This window comes from Atractosteus spatula, chromosome 13 (assembly GCF_055471065.1).
Source record: "Atractosteus spatula isolate fAtrSpa1 chromosome 13, fAtrSpa1.hap1, whole genome shotgun sequence".
Classification (NCBI taxonomy): domain Eukaryota; kingdom Metazoa; phylum Chordata; class Actinopteri; order Semionotiformes; family Lepisosteidae; genus Atractosteus; species Atractosteus spatula.
In genome coordinates, this window is record NC_142718.1 from 11,978,757 (window position 1) to 11,999,722 (window position 20,966).

Here is a 20,966-nt window from a genome sequence, read left to right on the forward strand (position 1 = left end):
GCACTAACTGCCATGCGGTGTATAGCCACAAGAACGCACACGCCTGTGTTAAAGCTTGTAAAACCTGTTTAGATCCCCAGTGTTGCGAAATTGATGCAGAAATTCAGAATTGCCCGGCCTGTAAGGTCTTTTGTCGTAGCTCTCAGTGTTTGGCGAGACACTTTCAGAAGCTCACACTTACTAACGGGTGTTAGTAAGTGTGAGCGCAGGGTCTTTTGTGAGAAATGTGGGGTTTACAGATGCAGCCATTCAAAATGCGTGGGCAATACCGCATTATTTTGCGGTACGCTGTACGCAGTCTACCGCAAGCTACCGGTAAATACCGCGAGTTACCATAAATTCTCCTATAATACAAGCAAAATAATAGTATCCGGAATTTCCGCAAGGTGGAGCTAATAAAGCTCAACCTCTCATGTTTGAGCTGTGGCCATCAAAGTCTTTAACGAAGATATTACTAATAGTATTAATAATGAATGACCTTGGACAAGCTGTAAGTGTAAACTCAAAGTATTGCCCTGGTCAACATTCTTTTTTTCATTGACCGTCTTTGTAAAAGTAACACCACAGCATTTCGCAATCACGCATTTGTTTCCAATCATGCAAAGTACAGTGATTCACCATGCCTTTCACATGCTCATAAAAGAGATTGATTTAGGAACATAAACATATTACCGTATACAAACTGTACTGTATACAGTATGTATATGTATATTTAATGTCTTAACTGTGCCCGTTTAAGTATTGAATATTCATATCTAATTTTACCACTGAAGGGAAATCTTAGTAGCTGAGCATAAAAAGAATAGGAGCATACTGCAACGCGTGTGAAGGCCATAAACGATATTAATTTTGGAACATAAACATACAGTATATGGCTGGTCTCGGTACTTTAAAGAAAACATACACAAAACATGGTTTCATTATGACCAGAATCGGTCTTGAGATATTTTTAACTTGATTTACAGTATTTGAGAGGTATGTCTTAACACCGATACTACAGTCCTTAAGTACTGCTCACGTATATGTTTCTAGGTTTATATTATGCATTTCATACGGTCAAATTACTTTTGAGCAACTAATAAGAAGCGCGAAACGGTATGCGTTTTAGTTTCGTTTTGTGCTGGGACCCGTGGATTGATTAGAGATATCAAGTACATACAAGTCATTTTTTAAATGTTGTAGTTCGTCTTGAAAAAATGTTACGAGTACATCATCTATCAACAATTACACAGGTTCTGTTTCCATATTGCGGATTTTGGTTACGTAATATTATTTTCTAGATTTCACGTTGTGAATATATGATTTGGGCAAACAGAGCCGCAAAGAAGTACATTATGGGTTGTTGTTTTTTTTTTTGCAGTTTTATCTAGAACAAGCGATGCTTAAACCTTTGTCTGATTCTTGTGAAACTATCCACACGACAGTTACAGTACCTAGGAGTTGACTTCAGTGATGTCACTGATGGGATGTTTCTAAAAATCCATCCTCTGTAAAACGTCTTCTCTAGTTGTCCTGCATATGTATTCGCTAATGAAGCTGTGTGTTCTGAGCCTGGATCTCTACATTTCTGTATGAACCAGCTTAGAGGGCTAAAGACAGCTTGTGTTTAAATTGAGTGTAAGGCAATTTATGCTTCTAAAGTCATGGTCAGCATTTATTATTGTACTGTGCTGTAAACTTGTTCTGTGCCAAGTCACATTATTTTATAGCGTTTTTATAGCGTTATCAAATCCGGTGGCGCTGTGTGTTAGTTTCCTGACTCCCATGTCACATGGTCTGTGATTGAAACCTGTAATACCGGTTTAATTCGTCACAGCCAGCACTCCGGTTGTAAAGTAGAAGCAGGCGAGATTTCCAGCGAAAAACACCTCCCCCTTCTTCAGGTGTGAGGGTCTTCTGCTCAGAATGAAACGCTAAAATGTAATGTAGGCTCTGAATGGGTTCAATTATGATTTGGGCTTGATTAAGGTCGCTGCCTTTCATCTAAAACCCTACTTGAATCCTTCTAAACTAAAAATCAGTGTTAGTGAGTTCTAAATAAAGAGGTATCCAGGTAACAGTGAAACGGGCGGACAGTCTGGGGAGATCGCCCGTTTTCCATGTAAATAGTTCCCTGGTTCCGCACCCCTTGGTGTTTCTCTCGCTCTCTCTCGGGTCACCTGATCATTAGCTCGAAAGATTTGAGTGCTTTGTGTATATTCTAATGGTAGTGGGGGCAGGGTGTGTGGGAACAGGTTTGGTTGAAATTGCATTGGAGATCTATGTTCTTCACACCTGAAACATTTTCTCTGAAAGCATTTTCTTCGCAGTTTAACCGATCTTGTTACAGCATGTTACAGTTTACTATTATTAACCATATTAATTTTAAGTGCTTAATGTAAAATCTTGTAAAAATATATTTTCATTGTTCAAATATACATTAAGTCTGACTATCATATAATAAGTTAAATACAAAACTAAAGAAAAAATAGGGTTAAATATAATTCAAAATATTTTGCTAACAATGTTAACTGTTTATGAATAATAAAATGTATTAACTAAGGAGTAGGATGGCACAGTTGTTAGTATGTTTTTTGTTTTGTTTCTTTTTCATAAATACAACAGTAGTACCTGATGTCTCAGTGGCTTTCAAAATTAAATTATGCATGCAAACCTGTGAACTAGAAAGATAATTAAGATATCCATCCATTATATTCCATAATATCTATGAAATATATGGCGCTGAAATATGTGTGACGCAGTGGTGGCCTGACACGGTGAGGTGCCCTGGCAGCTGTATGATGCAGTGGTGGTCGGGTATGTAGAGGTGCACTGGCAGCTGTGTGTTGTGACGCAGTGGTGGCCTGGCACGGTGAGGTGCGCTGGCAGCTGTGTGGTGTGGCGCAGTTGTGGCCTGGCACGGTGAAGTGCGCTGGCAGCTGTGTGATGCAGTGGTGGCCGGGCACGGTGAGGTGCGCTGGCAGCTGTGTGGTGTGACGCAGTGGTGGAAATGTTCACCATGTTTCACCATGCTGAAAATGTTTGTACCAGACTTTTTTGAGGCCTGTTTAATTTTGTCTTAAGTCTGATGTTGTAAATTTTATTGTTAAAAAGATCCATGAAAATGTCACTACTAAAGTTAGCTGGTACTGTTGGTATTGTAAGTGGCAAGTAGAGCTCATATTTTAGATTTTGTGTAGTTGCTAGCGTTGAACTGTGTGTTGGATGCACATGAATATATTCGTTATATGCCAGCGCACCTCACCGTGCCAGGCCACCACTGCGTCACAACACACAGCTGCCAGTGCACCTCTACATACCCGACCACCACTGCATCACACAGCTGCCAGCGCACCTCACCGTGCCAGGCCACCACTGCGTCACATAGCTGCAAGCGCACCTCACCGTGCCAGGCCACCACTGCATCATACAGCTGCCAGGGCACCTCACCGTGTCAGGCCACCACTGCGTAACACCACACAGCTGCCAGCGCATGTAACCGTGCCAGGCCACCACAGCGTCACACCACACAGCTGCCAGCGCACCTCACCATACCAGGCCACCACTGCGTCACACCACCCACCTGCCAGCGCACTTCACCGTGCCAGGCCACCACTGCGTCACACCACACAGCTGCCAGCGCACTTCACCGTGCCAGGCCACCACTGCGTCACACCACACAGCTGCCAGCGCACCTCACCGTACCAGGCCACCACTGCGTCACACCACACAGCTGCCAGCGCACCTCACCGTGCCAGGCCACCACTGCGTCACACCACACAGATGCCAGCGCACCTCACCGTGCCAGGCCACCACTGCGTCACACCACACAGCTGCCAGCGCACTTCACCGTGCCAGGCCACCACTGCGTCACACCACACAGCTGCCAGCGCACTTCACCGTGCCAGGCCACCACTGCGTCACACCACACAGCTGCCAGCGCACCTCACGGTGCCAGGCCACCACTGCATCACCCACCTGCCAGCACACCTCACCGTGCCCGGCCACCACTGCATCACACAGCTGCCAGCGCACTTCACCGTGCCAGGCCACAACTGCGCCACACCACACAGCTGTCAGCGCACCTCACCGTGCCAGCCCACCACTGCGTCACAACACACAGCTGCCAGTGCACCTCTACATACCCGACCACCACTGCATCACACAGCTGCCAGCGCACCTCACCGTGCCAGGCCACCACTGCGTCACATAGCTGCAAGCGCACCTCACCGTGCCAGGCCACCACTGCATCATACAGCTGCCAGGGCACCTCACCGTGTCAGGCCACCACTGCGTAACACCACATAGCTGCCAGCGCACCTCACCATGCCAGGCCATCACTGAGTCAGAGATTAAATAAAACCTCACTCGCACCAAACAAATTTATATTTCTAAATATCACAACATGATCGAATTTAAGTCATTTTAATAACAATGAATAGTCACCTAGGCGTTACAATATAAACATTTATATTGATTTAAATAACGTTTTGATTTAAATCGCAAATGCGGGTTTAAATATATGTGTTTTTTGATTCACAATCAGACAAATGCAACATAAATTGATATCTTTGTCTTCTAAGTATCTTAATAAACTTTCAGCATAGCTTTCTCCCCGTTTAGATTTATTTTGGGATCAAACGTGGAAAGATTAGATTGTAATCGTTTTTATTTTTTAAATACATTTTAGAAAAGTGTAATCTATACTAAAAAGCTGTACACCACCTGCTATAAAGATACATATTGTAATACTTTCGGGTTCGGATAGGACAGACACAAGAACTCAGACTTGCGGAGATAAAGCAAGTTAAAGCCTTGATTTTATATATCACCTTTAAAAGTGGCATCTCAAAGCAAAGTAAATACCCAACACTGATTGTACCCATCTGTCATGCTAATAAAGCAGCTTGAATTGAATTGAGAGGGGGGAGGGGTATATTTGCTTTGTGTATAAAGTACATTGTGAATGTTTTCACAGCCTTCACTTTGTCGTTTTTATGCCATTTTTTGACCACGCACGAATATTCCTATGTCCGTATCTTCGCAAGGGAATCAGTGCGAATTTTAATACTAATTAAATGACCGCGGGCACTTTCCACCCCCTCTACATTCTCAGAGTAGAACAGACTAACCTTCTAATGAAAGACGGTCCACCCCCCACGGACAGGAAAAGTGCCCACAGGCACTTAAACTTAATATGGTCAGTAACAGTAAACAGTAACATGGTCAGAAGGAGCACGTACAAACGTTTCCGAAATAACCACATGTAAGACTCTGATGCTTAAAATGTTTAGGGAGAAAGTGGAATACTGGTGTGTATTTTTTCTTTAAACTACCAATACCAGCCATATACAGTCTGTAACGTAGGGATTTCTATATGTCTTTATTTAGTGGTTACATTAGTGACAAAGGCTAAACTTTTAGCTTCAGTAACGTGTACATATCTCCCCTTTTTATAAAACGACATGGTTGAAAACTGTTCCAGAGCCACTGTTGTTTCATCAGTGAAAAGTACATCATGAAATGCCTCTCCCTGTTCAATCCACTGGAAAAAAGAAAAGGAGCATAAAGCTTCTGATGGTCATAAACGATATTCATTTAGGAGCAGTATCAGAGGTATGTTTTTAACTGCACTGCATTGGAGAGAATACCATAGTGTGTTTTTTTTTTTTACTCCCTGGCGGAAACTGGCTTCCAGAAGAATCAGTATGGCTCAGAGATTAAATAAAACTTCACTCGCACCAAACAAATGTATATTTCTAAATATCACAACATGATCGAATTTAAGTCATTTTAATGACAATGAATAGTCACCTATGCGTTACAATATAAAAATTTATATTGATTTAAATCGCGTTTAAATCACCTTTATTTAAAACCCATAAATAAAGCTGATACTGTTTAGACTTTTAATTATTTAAAACTGTATTAAAGCAGCACGATACACAATGCAACGTAAATCGCTATCTTTGTCTTCTGTGTAATAATGTTCACCTCTCTGTCCAGCAAATTTACAGGTTAAAAACAATACTGTTAGGCTGGGAAAACGATTTTTTTTTAAGAAATACAAAATGAGATATAATGATATGTTCCGGCTTAGACATTAACGAAGAGCATAACGCGTGTACTGTATACACTGCAAGTACAACCCCCCTCTCTGCAGGAGTGCTGGCTGTGACGAATTGAACCGGTTTCACGGGTATTTTCAAAGTAGGAGGCGAGATTTCCAGCGAAAGACACCTCCCCCCCCCTCAAAAACCCAGTAAGTACAGTACTTACTAGTTAAAGGCTAGGCTCCTCAATGAAATCGCTTTAACATGCTAATGCGTTGGTGTAACAGTCCGGGCGTGGCAAGCTTCTAATTTCAACCCGACTACGGCGAAAGGAACCCTTCTTTCATTAGAAGACAATGAACATATTTTTGCCCTGAATGAATTAATAGCAAACATGGTTTACATAAAAGACGTTTTTCCAAGAAAGTTTAGCCTTTGTCACTAATGAAACCACTAAATAAAGACATAAATATAAAAATCTTAAGATTTTTAAAATACATGACTTTGCTAAAATTTATTTGAAAATAAAAACAATTACAACCGCCAGGGGAGGGAGAGAACAGGGGAGGGATGTTGGTTTTGCATAAGGGGCGGGGCTATGGAAATTAGGTCTGTTTGGGAATGTGTAGTTACATGTTCTGGCTGTTTGTGAATTATCGTTGTTGAGTATGGAGTGTTAAGGTATTGATTTTGTGTAATGCTTTATGTTGAAAATTGAGGTGGATTTTGTTTATGATAAACAGGATAAACTGGGATGGGAGGAAGGTTTGGTTTTGCATAAGGGGCGGGATTATGATAATTGGAGGACTTTGCGAGAGTAAAATGGTTTGATATATTTGATTTTGTATTGTGGTTGTTATCTATGTTTTTGGTTGGTATTATGTTTATATGGTTGTTTTTGTTGGTTGGTTGTTATTATGGTTATTAATAATACGATCTATAGTTGAAATCTGAGCCTAAATAAAAAGAAAAAGCAAGTGATTAGGTTTATGAGCAATCTAATTACTTATTCGTTTAAAACGCTATATAAAATAAAGTTTATTATTAATTTGCTGGACAGAGCGGTGAACATTATTATGAATAAGACAAAGATAACGATCCTGATCAGTTTAGAAATCTGTGTACGCTGTAAGGTTTTTACTTCTTAAACTTTTAAAATACACGTTTTGAATAGAAAGAAATCCTCTTCCTGGTACAGTATGTATAGCAAACCAGCACGTCTTTTTTCTCCAATCAGAGGGGTGTCAGATGGTGTCAGCCAATCACCATTCTGAAGCCCTACCATAATCTCTGGTATGGGGAGACCCCAGAATTCTGTCCCATAGTTTAGACAGATGATAGATACTTTTATTGATCCCGTGAGGGAAATAAAGTAAATCATTTTCATTTTAGGAAATTATTAAACGCTCGGTTAAAAGCAAAGGAGATTGTCTGTTATAGTGGACATAAAAACAAGAGTTCGCTGGCATTATATCCTGGAAGACACAGACCGGCGCCAGACCGGTAAAATGCCTGATGAACTAGGGATTGGACAGTTTCCAAGCGCTTGTACAATCGATGGAAATGTTCAAATAAATGTGCAAAAGAAATAAACAAAATAATCATTTATTTCTTTATCATATTGGGTAGCTAATGTCCTCTCTTTGCTAGTTAGTGGCTGTGTTTCTGCATTGGGTAGCAACGGGTGACTGTTCTCAGGCGGAAGATGTAAACAGCTTAATGTTCGTGTTAAATAATTTTTTTAAATTAAAATTCATTCTATACAGCAATTGCATATTTGGGTACCATTTCATAAAACTTTCATGCTTAAAATGTTTAGGGAGAAATGGAAGACTGGTGTGTATTTTTTCTTTAAACTACCAAGACCAGCCATACACAGTACAGTTTACATACATACAGTAATGTTTATGTTCCTAAATTAATATCGTTTATGACCTTCAGATGCATTATGCTCCTCTTCTTTTTATGCTCAGCTACTAAAATTTCCCTTTAGTGGTAAAATCCATATAAATATTCAAAACTAAGCGGATTAAAATGTGCACAGTAAAGACATTAAATGATTAAATCTTTGCACTACCAACCAATGCACCACGAGTGTACCTGTCGGTCATTTTGGCCAGCCAATCACTTACCGCGGTGCCCTCCGGTGCCCTGCGGTGGCTTGTGGGTAGGTTACTGTACCGCGGGTTTTTACCGCGCATTTTGAATGGCTGCATCTGTATAACCTCGCAAGTCACAAATGTAAAGAGAAACTGTGCTTGCATTGTAACAACGTGATCGACACCCCTGACACACATTTGTGCTACAAATGTGTAGCACAAATGCTTGCCTTTGGACAAACCCAAAATTTCAAACAAGTACATTTTTTTAGACTTTGAATGCATGCAAGAAACGGGGACACACATACCAAATTACGTCCATGCCCTTCATGTTAACAATAAACGAAGCTGGGAATTTTATGGTGAAACTTGTTTAAAGGCTTTTGTGTGTAAATTTATCGACGGGCGTTTCAAAAACTATACTTTCATATCGCACAATGGCAAAAGTTATGACAATTACCTAGTAATCAGACAGTTGCTAGATGAAAAGATGGACATTGAGCTAATTAATCAAGGTGGTAAGATAATGTGTATGACCGTAAAAGCTCTGAACATCAGATTTATCTATTCTCTAAACTTTCTCCCCATGAAATTAAGCAAACTGCCATCAGCCATGGGGTTCCCCGGGGGTAAGGGTCATTTTCCACACTTGATGAACACTTCAGAAAACCAAAATTATGTCGGACCGATGCCGCCGCCAGAACTTTACGGCGTTAACTACATGCTGCCAAGCGAGAAAGCCGAGTTTTTGGTTTGGTATGATGAATGCAGGGGAACTGTGTTTAATTTACAGACTGAGTTGATACGCTACTGCAAGTTGGATGTGTCAATTCTAAGATGAGGCTGTGTCAGGTTCCGGGACGAGGTCATGACTATGACCAGACAGACACGCGTGACTGAGTCAGGGGCCGCCTGCATTGTGTGCATCGACCCCTTTCAGTTTGTGACCATCGCTAGTGTCTGCATGGCCATGTTCAGACTTACGTTTTTACAGGAAGAGACAATAGCGTTGCTACCCCCATGACAATTACCACTGCCAACAAAAATGATTTTCTAAACCCAGCATTCAATGGCTTATGTACATCGAACACACAGAGCCTGTTAAAATCCAACACGCGTTAACCACGGCCGTTGAATTCAAGGTTGGACCATATTTTCTGGATGGTTATGCTGTAATTGACGGAATGCAGACAGCCTTTGAGTTCAATGGTTGCTTTTTTCATGGTTGTAGCGTTTGTTATTGTGAAAACGATTTTAATCCGCTGACAAACACTACTTTTGGTTGGTTGTACAGAAAGACGATAGTGAAAATTAATTTTCTCAAACGAGAGGTTTTAACGTGCGTGTTTTGTGGGAGCACGAGTTCAGAGACATGCTTGTTGAAAATGAAGACTTGGGTAAATTTCTAACAGCGGCGCAGTTACCAGAGCCTCTACAACCGCGCGATTCGCTTTTTGGGGGGAGAACAAATGCTATTTGTTTGCATTACACAGCGCAGCCTGGTGAAAAAATTCATTACTATGATTTCACTAGTCTGTATCCGTTTGTGAACAAAACTAAAAAATACCCACTGGGGCACCCCTGAATAATTTATAACAACTTTGGAGATTTAAAACGGTATTTCGGTTTAGCAAAAGTGAAAGTTTACCCACCCAGATGTTTGTACTTTCCAGTTCTTCCAACCAAAATTGACAAAAAACTGTTTTTCACACTGTGTCATACATGTGCTGAAACAAAACAGACCACTCCCTGCGAGCACAGTGATGAAGATCGCGCTTTGACTGGTGTCTGGTGCACCCCTGAATTACAGATGGCCTTAGATCTGGGGTATAGAGTGTGTAAAATTTACGAAATTTGGCATTTCGAAAAGGCCTCAAACAATCTTTTTTCCGACTACACCAAACTGCATCTGAAAGGGAAACAGGAAGCTTCAGGGTTTCCAGAGTGGTGTACAGATGTCGCGAAACAACAAAGATATATCTGCGAATATTATGAAAAAGAGGGTGTCCGGCTGGACCCCGGCAACATTATAAAGGATCCGGCCAAAAGACAGCTTTCAAAAATTGCCTTGAACAGTTTGTGGGGCAAGTATGGGCAAAAAGACAATTTACCACAGACCACCATTGTGAGAAACCCCGATGAATTGTTCAGGTACTTATTTACACCATATCATTAGGTGTCAGCCTGCGAGTTTATCGATGAAAACACAGCCTGTGTTACGTGGAAACAAACTAAACACCACTATACAGGCCATTCAAACACTAACATTTTCATCGCTAGCTTTACAACCGCCTATGCCTGCTTGGAGTTATACAACCTGCTAAATGCTTTGAAAGGCCACTGTCTGTACCACGACACAGATTCCGTTATCTTTGTGAGCCGGGAGGGTGAGTGGAATCCGGGGCTGGGTGACTATTTGGGTGAGCTGACCAGCGAAATCGATCCTGGACAACACATCACCGAGTTTGTGTCAACAGGACCCAAGTCGTACGGGTACAAGCTGTCTGGTGGGAAAGCCTGTTTAAAGGTGAAAGGCATTACGCTCAATGTGAACAATTGTGAAAAAGTTAACTTTGAGAGTCTGCGGGACTTGGTTTTTGACCACGGCGTTAACCCTTATGCAGAGTGCCGGGAATTTAAACACATTTCTATTCAACAGCCGATGATCGTGCGTGTTAAAAAGGATTGGCGCATTGAGACCCGGACCTTGAAGAAAACCCAGAAGGTGGTGTACGTCAAGCGGGTGATGCAAGAAAATTTAACATCATTGCCCTACGGATATTAACACGATGGATGTCAGGTTAAAACACCCTTTTTCATGCATTTTGTCCGTACCCTCGAGTTGCGGTAAAAGTTATTTTATAAATCAACTCTTGGAGAACGGTGATACCGTTATGACTCGTAAACCCGAAAACATAGTCTGGTGTTACAGCTGCTGGCAACCTCTATACGCTGAGTTGCTTGTGAAATTTCCATACATTCAGTTAATAGAAGGACTACCGACATCGTTTTCCGACGACCAGCTACTACCACCGGGTAGAGTAAATTTGATTATAGTTGATGATTTGATGGAGTCTGTGTGTGAAAATAATGAGATAGAAAAAGCTTTTACCAAACACGTACACCACCGAAACCTCAGCATCATGTATATCATCCAAAATGTGTTTTGTCAAGGTCGGAAAAGTAGAACAATAGCGTTAAATACAAAGTACATGGTGCTGTTTAAAAACCCTAGATTACAACCCTGTCCCGGCAGATGTACCCCAAATTTTTTTTGGAAGCATTCAATGACACTACTAAAAAACCTTTCGGTTACTTGTTGGTGGATTTAAATGCCGACACCCCAGATGACTATCGCTTGCAAACAGGTCTTTTCCCCCCAGATGTACCCACGGGCTTATGTATTTAAAAAATCTAAAAGTCGGTGATCTCGCAAACACAGACTCAGTCGAAAAGACATGTTCGGGGCGTCGTCATGTCTTCACGCGTGCAGAGAAACCTGACTCTCTTACATTTTCTGGTAAAAGCCACCCCCAATCAGTGGAAAGCTATTCTCTGCGGGGCTTCAAATAATCTTGTACAGGCCATAGCTGAAATCGCCTTGAATACCTTGAAAGGGAACATACCGTTATCTGCTAAGCAGTTTGGTACCCTGAAGAGAAAGTGTAAGCTTATAAAGACTTTTAAAGTTGAGTTTAAAAGAAAGAGACTCTTGGTGAACCAGTCCGGCGGTTTTATCAGGACCCTGTTGAGTATTGCAGTACCATTGATTACGGGGCTTCTACAACGTCAATAATGGAGCACGCTGAAAAAATGTACCTGGTACCTCAGAAACAGCTCGATCGACTCCGAGAGCGGTCTGGCCTCGAAAGCGATGTAAGAAAAATAACAACCCACCGGTTGGATGATGAAATGAGAGAAATTCTTTAGAACTCACATCTGGCTGATTATGAAAAAGTGAAATTGTACAGTCAGGTGTTACAACGGTATTTGACATTAGTACGCCAGGAGACTTCCGAAAAGGGGACTTTTAACTGTTCTACTACCGGAAAATGCACCCGCTAAGCTATCACGCCCGTTAGCACAACCGCTGTCATCGAGCGACACTGACTTTGGGTATATTTTGGACAGCGTGTCTCAGCGGTTCCGGAGAAATGCCGAGATATTGTTAAAGACCATGGCCCGCAATGAACCATTAACAGCCTGGAATGAAAAAGGGGAATTTGTGTACAAGGGGGCACCCGTTGAGGGCTCTCACATGATTGATCTTGTCAGGGCTCTCACGCAGCAGCAAGCAATTGCGGTCGATAAGAAGCCAAAAGGTTGGGATGTGTTCATGGAGGCTATGGCAGAAATCAACGTGCCGGGCACCTTGCTAGCCAACGCTGGTAACCGAGAGCTACTTGAAAAACTCAAGGCTACCCCGCTGGAGTGTGCAGCATCGGTCAAAACTTTAAAACAACCAGTAGAGTTGTTAACGCCCGACCCGGTCTCTAAGATAACCGCTAAAAGGAGACGATCATTAATACCTAGACCCGCATGGTTATCTTTGTAACATTTTTTCTCTGGGTATGTGTGTTTGTGATAAATGACTTGAAATGTATATTAAAAAGCGTGAGCAATATAGTTAAAAATGTTTGTGATAAATGACTTGAAATGTATATTAAAAAGCGTGAGCAATATAGTTAAAAATGTTTGTATTAAATGGCTTGGATGTGACATGTATTAAAAAAAGCTTGAGCGCTATAACCGTGACTGTATAATAAAAATAATGTATTGATTTTAATTCATATTTTATGTTCTTTTTTAAATAATAACCACACAGACAATGAAATGGTTCGATTTCATTTTTATTTTAGACGGTCGATTAACATTTATGACATGTTTTAAATTGTCGTAAACACCCGCATAATTGAACATTCGTATTTTCAAATGGCTTAAAAGGGTACAGGGGTCTCCGTCTCACACGGCGTCGGTTTTTCAGAAACATTTCCACCATGCAGTCATTCTGGATTCCATTCGTAGAATAAAGTTCTAAAATGTTTCTAAAAGATAAGCCTTTACATCTATGGTATAGAAAAAAGACGCAATGTAGTCCGCAGGTCACCGCAAAAGAATCTTGCAATTGTCTGTTGTTGTAAAATATAGAATTAGCATTTCTGTTTAAGAAATCAATAATGTTCTTGGGAAAGAAAAAGGCTTCGGGTGAAAATCCGTAGGAGTAAAAAAATTCTGCTCCCTCGTCATCGGGTAAGTAAATAGCAAGCAAGTGTTCACCGGGGCGGTCGTGTGGGTGAGTATTAACTATTTAACTCAGAGGGCGCCGCACCAGTCTCTCGCGCGGTAGGACATCACTGGGGAACACGCCTAGAAAGCAGTCTCGGGTTAGAATGTCTTCCAGCTGTTTGGTGTTCATCTTTATGTGCAGGTTGTGTGGTCTCCCATGCTTTTTAGCTGAAGTCGTAAATGACTTGACATCTCATATCCAGCTCTATCACGTTGTTGAACAGCTCGTACACAACCATGTTAACTGTAGTGGGTAGCGGTTGCGCGAAGCGTATTTCAGCTCTCAGATTACCCATTTTGATAAGTGAATAATGCCCTGTGCACTCATCGTCGGGGCTGAGATTGAAAGCGAACAATGTGTAACCGCGCGCGTACTCCTCACGGTCCAACAGAAGTTGTTTGTCTTTCAGACGCTTCCCGGATGTTTCCACTAGATTAAAATATTCACGGACACAATGGCCATTCTGGAAGTCTGGTTGAAGCGTTTTAGTGGGGATTTGTTCACCGTCAGCGTAGAGAGCCAGAAAGTTAACGTTGTAGTGTTTAAAATTGAAGGGGTTTTCTGTAAAAGTGCCGCTGAATGCCGCGTTGTCCACAAACCCCAAAATGACCACTTTGGGTAACTGTCCGAGAAAGAGGTTTTCTTGGTTACACACACGGCTCCCTGCAGGCAGACTGAAGACTTTCATCTGTAGGAGGTCTATGGGGTATTTAGCGTTGGCCGTCAGGAGTGCTTCGGCGTGTCCCAGTCTGACCCCTGGTGACACTCTGACTCTTTTCACAAACAAAGATGCCACGAGTACGCTCAGTTTGTGTTCTCTGATGTTGTTCATTAAGCAGAAAGCATCTCTGTTGCGCATGAGTTTTATTTTTAGGTCTACGCCATTCAGTAGTAGTTTGTCCTGAAAAAACAGGTCTGCGTGAATGTGACCCAGGAGCTCCAGTTTTCGGCTTTGCGTCGTGTATGATGCTCTTTTTTGGAACCCCTGATTGGGTCCATCCAAAATTGTGGACTCGTGTTGCCCGGCTGTGTCTTTGTAAAAGAGCCCTGTTGAATACTGCGTCTTCAGCGTCTTTTCACTGTAGTTCAGGACAGACTCTATAAAGTCTCTGTAAGGATAACAGTTGTTGCTCAGTTGTGCGGCTTAGCTATTTCAAACCTTCGTTTCAGAAAAGGCATGGCTTTTCTAAATAGCGCTCTGAAAATACCCCCGATACCCACGCAGTACTGAACCGGTAGCCCTGAAAATCCTGGTAATCCATAACCAGCCTGTTGTTTGTAGTAGTGCGTATACAAAGAAGGATCCCCGTAGCTCTTGATGACCGTCATCCTTTTAGATGTTTGTCGCTTTCACAGGTCTGAAATGCAGCTTGACGATGACCTTTCCAAATGCAAATGACACGTGCTCATTTTGATCCATCTTTATTTCAATAGTGATGTTGTTAAAATGATCGATGCTCACCGGCACGTAATGGGGTTTGTCGTACAATACTGTGACGAATTCACCATCCACGCCTCTGAAGGGCACACAACGCAAAAGCGGTGCATAGACGTCATCTATTAACTGGTGTTCTATGATATCGGTGTATATATACATGGTGTTAAATCCGCCAGTCATATCGACGGGGTGCTGCGATTTTACACTTCCGACACCCGATTTGAAACCCAACATCCTCGCCAGGCGGTTATGCACCTGTATAACAAACCGTTTATCACTAACAATCCTTACCGACCGGCTAATGGGGTTGTATTTAAGACTTACACCCGTTAACTTGGATTTTTCTGCAGCCCGTTTCATTTCATGCAAGAGCTGCTCGATGTTGCTGTAGTACCCTCTCGGTAAGGTACATCTCCATATAGTCTTGAGCTCATCGCTGACGAACAGAAAAACTTCGTCTTCATCAAACGTGTTTAGCGTGTGCAGATAGTGCAGCTCGACCAGCCCCACTTCCCAGCTCCCGTCCAGGTCAATTGCCTTTGCCAGATGCTTTGTGAAGCATGCTTTGGTGTTCTTTGGAAACATCTTTGAGGATGAATTACTGGCCAGCGTAACATAGAAACCATTGGGGTTCATTTTCACCACCTCTATATGTCTTGGACCTCGGAAGCCTTTACCCAACTATTGAATTTATCGCTCCAGCCGCGCCACATTACCAAAAGCTGTTTGTTTTTGCCACGACCCCTGGCTGCTAAAATCTTTTGGATGTGGTAGACGTACTCAACAGCGGGGTTTATCTTCTGTAGCTCTTCTGCATAGAAGGAGCCCTTAATGTCGTCGCCTGCGTAGTCCTGCAGTTTGAAATAGGGTCTCAGAGCCGAGGTCCGCTCTTTGACAATGAAAATTTCATCTGTGAAGGTCTGTTCATATCCCTTCTCAAACACTCCCTTTATTTTGGACACCTGCACGCGATCACCCACATTAAATGAAAACTTTGACGGTTTTCTCTTAGACCGTTCTCCACACCTTAAGGGAGTTGTCGGGCGTAACTGAAGCCGGGGTTCGTTTAAAAGTCATGTGAAATAAGATCTGATAGGACGTCGATATATCGAAAGATGTTTTTGTGTGTCAGGTACCTCCACATTTTTGTTTTAATAGTTCTGTTAAACCTCTCGACCACGCTAGCCTTCACATCGCTGGCCGTAACGAAATGTTCAATATTCTCACGTTTGAGAAAATTTTGGAAGGTCCTGTTAAGAAATTCTTTACCCTCATCTGTTTGTAGCTTTTTAGGAGCACGCCCCTCTTGCAGTATATTTCGGAAGGCGCCTGTCACGACCCCTCCAGACTTGGTTTTCAGCGGCACGGCCCAAGCGTATTTAGACAGCATGTCTATACACGTTAAGATGTAACAGAAACCGTCATTGAACTCATGGTGTTCTCTCATGTCCACCAAGTCGGCCTGCCACTGCCAGTCCATTTTGGACACCAACGTCCTGTTTCTCTTAAAACGTACGCGCGCCGGACATCCATTCCGCCACCCGGCCGCGGCTGGCGCCGCTCACAACCCGGGATTTCGCGGCCCTCACCAGACTCCCCACGCTGCCGTAACTACCCGATTCCCTAGGGTTATAATAGAGCGCACTCAACCCCGCTGCAGACATGGCCCCCTTCCAAACCAATACACGCTTTCACACACCTAGAGCGAGGGATGCGCCGGCTTGGGGCTTTTGGACCCTGCGGCTCCGGACCGACCAGCCGGGGGGAAGGCGGGAGTTCTGACCCTTAACAACACACCATTGGCTCCTGAAGAGGCGGGACATGCCCCCATAACAACATGCCATTGGCTGGCAAGGGGGTGGGACATCTACCCACCGCGGACTCCCATTGGCTGGAAAAAGGGGCGTGGTACCTGTCAAAAGTTTGACGAAAGGTGTCGCTTTATACTACTAATGTATTTTTCTTGCCCTTGATGTTTACAAAACTAATGTTTTTTTTTAATTCTTTTAACAAATTTTATAAGTGTGTTTGTTTTAGCCTTTAACTGTCAGGTCTCACTTTGCGTAGAAAATGGATTTAAGTGAAGTCTAGTCTTATTCTAAGGATCAACAGAGGCATATACTCTGCAAATAGTGTTAAAGTGCACTATAGCTGTCTATTAATCCCTGAAAGAAGGGTGAAGTTTTCTTTTTGTATTTTTCCTTTTCTTCTATTGTTTGTGTAATTCATCTGTTTTTTTGTTCCGGGAATACTGCTGCAATATTTTTTTCTCCCATAGTGCTACAACAATCTTTGCACCCCTAATGGGCAAATAAAATTTTCTTAACTGTTCTCCCTTGGTTCTGTGATTGATTCTTGTTTCCCACTGAAAAATACATGCCAACCACACATGTTGGCTTTTCAAAATAGAAGATGAAAGGGTTCCACTATACTGTATAAACATTAATACAAGAAACCTTGAAAGAAATGTGTGTTTTTGTATTTGTAGGCCTTTTCACACTGGTGGGAATCCTACATTCTATCCTCATTAAACAAATATATAGACATATTTTAAATTTTAGAAAAAATGGTTATATCTCAGAAAAGGGGGCAGGGGTTTCATAAATAAAAAGCTGACCCCAACTCTAGGTAGGTATGGTTTGTGGAAGAGCTGCAAGGAGGTAGAACTGCTGACTCCTTTGTTGAATGCTCTCAATTTAAGAATTTGTGATTGCTGCATTGTTCAATCACTTTCTGGACTAACTGCTTCATGCTTCATCCAATAATATGGCGCTGGCAGCAACAGGTGCAGGGCAGTGTAGTGATGTGGGGTTTTAATTGACTGTACTAGAATTTATAACAAGCTTTTGGAGCTGCATCTGAGACTGATTTGGGCTCAACTTTAAGAATTCCTCATGTGGCTACAAGGATGTTTAGTCAGAGCCTTGCTAACAACCCAGAATTAAGAACCCTGCTACTCCCCCAGAGCACTCCAACTACTCTCCTTGCCAAAGCATACTACTTTTTTCTTCTTCTCTTCCTACATAAAGCACCTCAACATGTACAGTAAATGCTCTTTACACACATTATTTTTCTTTTCTTTCACCTCCCACACTGATCTCACACTGGTGTCTCTGTCTGGTACAGGAAGACATCTACACAAACCGGAATATGCCATGGCTCCAAGAACTACACTGTTATATATAGTATTAATATAATACTGTAATATACAGTGGTGTGAAAAAGTGTTTGCCCCCTTCCTGATTTCTTATTTTTTTGCATGTTTGTCACACTGAAATGTTCCAGGTCATCAAACAAATTGAAATATTAGACAAAGATAACACAAGTAAACACAAAATGCGGTTTTTAAATGAATGTTTTTATTATTAAGGAAAAAAAATCCAAACCTACATGGCCCTGTGTGAAAAAGTGATTTTCCTAAACCTAATAACTGGTTGGGCCACCCTTAGCAGCAACAACTGCAATCAAGCGTTTGAGATAACTGGCAATGAGTCTTTTACAGCGCTGTGGAGGAATTTTGGCCCACTCATCTTTGCAGAATTGTTGTAATTCAGCCACATTGGAGGGTTTTCGAGCCTTAACCGCTTTTTTAAGGTCATGCCACAACATCTCAATCGGATTCAGGTCAGGACTTTGACTAGGCCACTCCAAAGTCTTCATTTTGTTTTTAAGCCATTCAGAGGTGGACTTGCTGGTGTGTTTTGGATCATTGTCCTGCTGCAGAACCCAAGCGCGCTTCAGCTTGAGGTCATGAACAGATGGCCGGACATTCTCCTTCAGGATTTTGTGGTAGACAGCAGAATTCGTGGTTCCATTTACCACAGCAAGTCTTCCAGGTCCTGAAGCAGCAAAACAGCCCCAGACCATCACACTACCACCACCATATTTTACTGTTGTAATGATGTTCCTTTTCTGAAATGCTGTGTTACTTTTACGCCAGATGTAATGGGACACACACCTTCCAAAAAGTTCAACTTCTGTCTCGTCAGTCCACAGAGTATTTTCCCAAAAGTCTTGGGGATCATCAAGATGTTTTCTGGCAAAACTGAGACGAGCCTTTATGTTCTTTTTGCTCAGCAGTGGTTTTCGTCTTGGAACTCTGCCATGCAGGCCATTTTTGCCCAGTCTCTTTCTTATGGTGGAGTCCTGAACACTGACCTTAACTGAGGCAAGTGAAGCCTACAGTACTTTGGATGTTGTTGTAGGTTTTTTTGTGACCTCTTGGATGTGTCATTGCTGCGCTCTTGGGGTAATTTTGGTCGGCCGGCCACTCCTGGGAAGGTTCACCACTGTTCCATGTTTTCGCCATTTGTGGATAATGGCTCGCACTATGGTTCGCTGGAGTCCCAAAGCTTTAGAAATGGCTTTATAACCTTTTCCAGACTGATAAATCTCAATTACTCTGTTTCTCATTTGTTTGGATCGCAGCATGATGTCTAGCTTTTGAGGATCTTTTGGTCTACTTCACTTTGTCAGGCAGGTCCTATTTAAGTGATTTCTTGATTGAGAACAGGTGTGGCAGTAATCAGGCCTGGGTGTGGCTAGAGAAATTGAACTCAGCTTTCCAAAGATGTGATAAACCACAGTTGATTTATGTTTTAACAGGGGGGGCAATCACGTTTTCACACAGGGCCATGTAGGTTTGGATTTTTTTTGTCACTTAATAATAAAAACCTTCATTTAAAAACTGCATTTTGTGTTTACTTGTGTTATTTTTGTCTAATATTTCAATTTGTTTGATGATCTGAAACATTTTAGTGTGACAAACATGCAAAAAAAAAAGAAATCAGGAAGGGGGCAAACACTTTTTCACACCACTGTAATAAGGCAGCTGGATATAGGAGTGTCACTGTCAGTTTCATTGGACAGAGTACATCTTAGGGACACTCACGACAGAGAAGAAAATAAGTGTATTAGTGTATATAAGAGGAATCAAATATAGTTATTGTTTATCCAGTTCTTTTATAAATGGGTTTAACATATTGGGATTATTGTCTAGCCTTATGCTGAGAATAAACCAGTAAACACACAAGTGGTAAAGTAAGCATTCAATTTAACAAAGTAGTGGCTGACTGATTTAGCTCAGGTATTTGCATATATCTTATATACCTGTAAACCAAGTTTATGAAAAGAAACATTTGTCTAACAAATGTTTTACATACTGCTACTTGTTCATTTGTTCCTTTTATGTTTGTCAGTAATAAATTATTACTTGGCACAAGCCAAATTGTCCATGTATCAAAAGCAAATATTAAGTTTTAAAAAACAGACATTCAGGAGGAAGTCAAACTCTAAAACTTCTACTGTCTTGGATATAAACTTCTGAGCACTACTTTACAGCTCTTTTGCAAAATTTGTTTAATCGGGGACGATCTTTCTCATTCAGCATTGGTAAACTATAACTTTTTATATTCTGTTGCTCCTAACCTCTTCAATGTTCCTCACTGTACTACCATCCCCATCATCAACATCTTATCACATCTGAAATCAGCAATCCACCTTTTAAACACTCCAAGCCATGTCGCTCTACCTGAAACATTTACAGATCCAGCCATTTAGAATGCATGGTGAAAAATACAGAATAATATGGTATGCTTACCACACCACACCACACTTTTAAACAAATATTCTGTTGCAGGACTGCACTACTTTGAAAAACTGCCAGGTGGCACAGCGAATGCTTAACATGATGTGTGGAAGCATTTAGACTGTCACCAGAAAATGCCTGGTTTTAAAGCCAGGTCAAGGCTGAGCCCCTTTAATTCTTAATAGAATTTAAGTTGTATACTGTTTAGACTTGTATTAATTTTATACTGTATATTGAAGTAAGTTAAATATTACATTTATTTTAAAAAAATAAAGTTTTACAAAAACAAAACCACTCAGCCAGATATATTAAAATAGTTTATTACAGTTTTTTCAATCGTTAAAATAAAAAAAGACTGATAATTTGAAAACAATTCCCCAAACCTTTTCTTCAGTTACCAAAAGGAAAACTATTTTGGCAAAACTATAAGCAATAATCACCTGATACACAGGTATCAGATCATCTAAACTCTTTTTGCATAACCGTAAGCAAAAGTTTCATCACAAAGCACAATTAACCTTAT